Genomic DNA, 6,000 nt, shown 5'->3' on the forward strand with positions numbered 1-6,000 from the left:
TTTTCTCCCCCACGGTTAGTCTTTTGCCAAGTTAATGAGTTAAATCATCTCAAAGGGTCCAATGAGTGCAAGCAGATCATGGGAGTGGGACTTCCCCAGTTTATCAAAAAAGAACTGTTAAATAAGCTCATGATGTTTCATGGAACTAGCTTTGATGCAACATCATCTTTCTCAGTGTAGCAGCTCTCTGACTTTGGAAGTTGAGTTTCTGTGACAAAAACGTGTTTGCTACCTGCTAGCTGTGATGATTTCAAAACTTTGTAGGATGGAAGCTGGCTTATATCAGCAAAAAAAGCTGCAGAAGGCGGTGGCTCCATTATCACTCTTGGCAATGACATAAAGGCAGTAAACAATTTTCACCTTCCATCTGTAGATTCAAGGTAGCATTTGTAGCAGTGGCATTTGGAAGAGTAATATTTACGTGGAAACTGTGTCCTCTCAAAACTACTGAAAGAATAAGAAAATAGCTCTATGGCATTATCTTGATGAATAAGCATAGTTATATTCAGAAACAAGGAAAGGAGCAAGACTGCAGGATGAAACCAGGCAAGCTAAAATTCTACCTGCTGACTATACATGCTATTGGGAAACATAGCTTCCTGTGAAAAAACAGTCTGGGTTTTAATTAGCCCTTTCAGCAGTGTGTGACAGAGCTACGTGCACACGTATCCCAGACCAACTATCTGTCAGGGATAGCTGGCTCAATTGCTTTTCAGCAGGCAACATCAAAGTCTCACTGAAACCGTTACCTTCATGTGGCACTGGAACAGCTAACATAGCTCGTAAGTCTGGAGTGATTAATATTTTTCTCCTGAGTCAGTATTAAACTATGTGTCCACATCAAACTTCTATTAAAAGTAATTTGAATTTTATAAATACATATGTGGAACTAAATCTTATTTTTTAATTTTATTGAGAATGCACAGTTCTGAAATAAAGCCTTTACTTTGATTAGGGACAAACCTACAAAGAATATTTTTAGTACAACTGTTTTATCTTGTTGGATTCTAATCTGTTCCTGAGATGCCCAATATGGAAAAAAAAAAAAGTACTTTTTTTCACTTTAAAAAGAAGTTGTTTTTACTTTGACTGTAACACTTTACAGGATAAATGAAGCAAGGCTGATTTAGTTACCTGATACATCTGTGAACCAGTCTTGTATTATCTTTGTGAATCAAACTTAATATTCTAAAGTAATAGGACTTATTTCACTTGGTTTAACAAATTCTAAATGTACCCGGAGAGAATTAAAAACAGTAAAATAGAAAATGTCATGCGTGGTGTTAATCCAAAAAACTGCAAAATCCCTGAGGTCCATATGCATTAATGTTTATTAAGACCAGTTTCAGGAAAGGTAGTCAGCCGTGTAATCACTACTGCCAGCTGACAAACACATCCTTGTCCTGCCCATTAATTAGTATATAATTTGCTACAGCTAAGTTAAATTGCTTACATAGGTAAGCAATTTTTTTTTTGCTTGTTAGACATTTTAAAGGACTTCTCTTGGTTGGCCCTTGAAATTTCTTTTAAGATGGACGCTTTCATCTGTGCCATTGTGTTAAAAAACAGCTCAAAATAAAAACAGCCATTTACAAGGGGAGAGGGAGATAGAAAGTCAAGAACAGCAAGAATTCAGCCCCTTGACAAAGCATGAAGTATCCCGTTGGCTTCAGAGTCACGATGTCACTCACTGACTGAATGTGGCAACTTAGGAGTAAATAAAAATCTGAATTTACTGGCACTGAAGTATCAGAACTTGGAAGCTGCATAAGTCATGCTTTCTCTACAGGATAAAGGTAGGGCTGTTCCCTTCCTTCTATTAAGTAGTTGCAGTGAAATCCATGAAACTACTTGTATGTGTGGGAGAACTATACCTCTTATTTTGATTTACTCTTAGACTCAGGGATAACTGGCATACTTCTGCATAATCTAATAAGCCTAAATACCTTTGCCATGGAAAACAGAAACACTCTTATCTTACAATGCAGGTTTTCTTCCACCTGCTAGAGAGAAAAACCTTAGTACATGTTACCCTCTGAATGTGAAGATCAGGGCAGAGATTCTCCTCTCAGGACTGAGGGACTGTTCTGGCTGACAAGCATGCCTCTCTTACAGCTGAACCCTGCAGCATGGGATGTTGTGCAAACAGCTGGCTGCGCTAGACATGTAATGCTGTGTACACCCAGGGCGGTGTATTCCCAGGCATCACATTGTTCTTGCGAACACAAAGGCTTGAACTAAATTATTTTTCTGTCTATTATGCTAATATCCTACTGGGAGCTGTCCCATTACCTCCTTCCAAGTAATAATAGTAAGGGAGACACAATGAAGCACTCCAGTTTGGACCTTTCAAGTTTGGTTAGGTATACATCACAGCAGCCTTTAGCCTGGGCTAATCCATAGATGGGTTTGGGAAATTCAAAGGATTTGCAACTGGATAAATAATACTCAGCATTGATCAAGATCCTATCTTTCCCAAGTCAGAAGTCTACATAATTTATTTCAGGATCGTGACTGAACACATACAGGTTAATCCTCCAGGAATACAGGGCTCTCCATTTCTCCGGGATTCCAACTGCTTTGCTACTGAATGTATTTCATGCTATTTTTACCTGAAAAAGAAAAAAAGATATGGGTAGAGAACTAGGACATTACTTCCTCTTATTTTCTTATTCAGTGGGACTTGCTTTTATTTAACCTGTAAAGGAATATATATGTATCTTTGGAAAACTATATCTTATATATAGAATAATATATAGGAAACTGAATCACAAGGGGATAAATACATCAAAAGGATTTGGTATCATAAATTTCATTTGTGATTTGATACCACCAGAATCCTGGGCTGTACTAATTTCCTTTCAGTTTCTCTTATTTTTGTATTTTATGTAATACATGGATGGTACTACCAATGCAAACAAGAGCAGGCGTTCTCAGATTTTTCTCCAGATCCCAGTTCCCTCCTTCCAGTAATTCCTGGGCTTGCACTGCTGCTGATACTACCTTCAAAAGCTGTGCCAGGAGCTCTCTCAAGCTTTGGGAACTGTTGCTTTCCCATGGAAGAAGATTCTCTGGCTTCTCTGAACTGGGTAAAGATGGCACATGAATGCAGAAAAGGGTCTAACCGAGCATGATCCAGATCCCTCAGAGTCTGCCATTCAAGGTGGATTCGCTTCAGCACACTGAAAACAGAGAGCAGCTTCGAAGCTCTGACTCCATTACGATGAAGTTTTTCAGGTTTGGAGTTGCATTTCTTGTCTGGGTGTGTCCCAAGTTCGTAAAATGCATTTTCCTAAAGAGTTAGGAAAAAAGACCATCACAGCGATATCAGACTTTTAACTGAGAACAATTCAGTACTGCCAGTTCTTGTGTAACAAATCCATGTATTATATAAAGTATAATATGGAAATATAAGTGTAATGCTTGTTATTAAAAGTGCAATTCAATGTACATGGTCACAACAAATGTTTACTTTTTTAATTGTTACAGAATTGTTTGGATCAGTACCTTGTTATCATTGTGTGAACGATGCCTTGTAAAATAAATGGAAATGCAAACAAAACGGGAATAAGTGCTTATTTTCATAAGCCATTTACTTAAGAAACAGCTTAAATCAGTTTGCAGTAATAAACAGCTGCTGTGTCAGGTTTTCTGATACAGGTCACTCCAGCTGGTTATTTTCAAGCAGCACTGTTGCGCTAGGACACAGTGACTTGGCAGACTAGCTGTCCAAAATACGTGCATGCCTCATAGCTAATTCCAACCCGTTCGTAAGGATAACGTACTCGTTCACAAGGGGTAATCTGTTCCGCAGGAGCCTGACGGGCAGGCACTGTGCTCGAGAGCTAATGGGTCACCCTTGTCCTCTGCTCCAAATGCTAGTCTGAGGTTTCCAGCACAGAGAACGTACTGGTAAATACGCTTTTCTTAAAGGTTGTTGAAATACAGCAATGGGGCAGCAGGAGCTGTTGTTAAGGACTTCACGCTTCCCTGGAGTACACCAGAGAAACATGCAACTGCACCATGAGGCAGCATGCCTGAAGGAAGAGACATAGGGAGCAGAAAGAAACAGCACGAAACAGAAAACTGGCTCGTAACAGAGAAGCACGGCTGAGCAAGAACAGGACAGAGCAGAATTTACAGCAGTCAAAAGTATTTAAATCCTTTATAAAACCATTTTTCCATGTGAGCAATTGCTCTAGGATTTCTTTTTTATTAATTGAGATGAACAGCCATTGTTGCCAGCTAACTGGAAAAGCACACGGCACTTCAGGGGAAGATATGAAGGCAAGGAGGTAGAAAAGCTGAAGATTAAATTTACCAGACATAACATTTTGTACTGATTTACCTCCACATCGCTATCCAAAGGCTTTGTCATCAGTTGCTATCAATGCCCACAGACAGAAGCAGAAGGAATGGCTACTAAGTGCTAAAGAGGCCACAACCTTTCAAAGCCCTCTCAGATGCTTCCTCCTACCCCGGTCCCTAGAGCTGATAAGCACTGAAGAGCGCTCTGCACTGTATTTTGTCTGCCAGACAGGCTAGACCAGAATCTTTCAGCTGAGTTTCAGTACTCCTACTAACTCTAACTTAGCTCCTTTTCCCCCTCCTGATGCAAGAGCTGTTCTGATTCTTCTCCCCCGAGAGGCGGCCTGCCACTTGGCTCCTCGTAAGGATGCGCAGAAGAAGAAAACTTGGCTTTGTCAGGCTCTCTTCTGTTTCCAGCCAGGGGAGGATGCAGCACCCAAATGCTACTGCAGCTTTATGCAAAGGAGAACTGTGTGGAACTTGTTTTTACATTATAAGAGTGACAACTCTTCCACGTGGAAGCTGCCACTCAAGTGGAAGGGCCACGGGCACCGAAATGCTCCTGATTTAAGGAAACAAAATAAGCATTGGTTTTAAAAAAATCTCAAGAAAAAAGCAAAGTACAGGCTCACTTACAAATGCATTTATCTATCAGTGAAAGTCTTTTCTCCTCTAGCCAGAAATTAACTTATAAAGCAATTCCAATTTAAATTCTAAAACTATGAGCACTTCCTAATATAAGACCACAACTGGGAGTAGAGAAACTCAAAGATTAGTAGCTAAGGAAAACCACCGAAAGTTTTTTCTTGTATCAGTGGCTCCTCAACAGAAAGATCATAAGGAAACAATTCCTGAATAAGCAACCGCCCTTAACCAATTAAACCACCAGGCCACAGCAGTAAACTCCAGTTGACCATATTGTATTTTCCAGATAATATCAACTGGCCCAGCTTCGAATGCTATTGCTGAAGATGGACAGGCTGAAGCTCAGTCCTCTGAAAATTAAACACAACCACAGAGTTAGTTATGCAGATCTTTCCCGACCCTTTCTCAACTGCAGATCTTGAAGCATTGGACCGGAGGGTTATTAATAAACGCTTCAGTACAATGCCTGTTAGACCTGCTTTGCAGAATGCAGACTTTAACAAAAATCCTTGGCTTCAGGTTTCCTATGAATTTACCTTCATCTGATCTATTCTTCCCTCCATACCTCTACAAAAAAACCCCTCTTTACAGATTAATCAATTCCTGGATGTCCACTTTAGAAGAGAAAAAAAACCCCAAGCCCGTAAATCAGCAAATGAGCTAGCATTCCTCAATCTGGTAAAACAGATGTTGTAACCGGCACCCCCTTTTAGAGAAACCCGTTTTTTTTAAACGCTGAAGGGCTGTATCCTGCTTCGGGTTCCGCGGCTTGTGAAAGACACCTGGAGGCAGACGCTGACTCTTCCACCCACCTGCTTACAGGAAGATTGCCATTGCCTTCCCCCCGCCCCCCTCGGGAAATTGGAATGCCCGCCTGGGACCTGGGGATACAGCAACTTTGTTCAGTACGCTGACGTAGTAACGGCGGTGAGAAACACCTCGCTATTCGCTTTTTCCCCTCGGGCAACTGCAACCGAGGCTGCAGTACTCCGGAAGGCCACGGCAAATCCCCCAACCCCTAACGCGGTCGGGGGCGGGAGAAAACCC

Source organism: Pygoscelis adeliae, unplaced genomic scaffold (assembly GCF_000699105.1).
Source record: "Pygoscelis adeliae isolate BGI_AS28 unplaced genomic scaffold, ASM69910v1 Scaffold283, whole genome shotgun sequence".
NCBI classification, from domain to species: Eukaryota; Metazoa; Chordata; class Aves; order Sphenisciformes; family Spheniscidae; genus Pygoscelis; species Pygoscelis adeliae.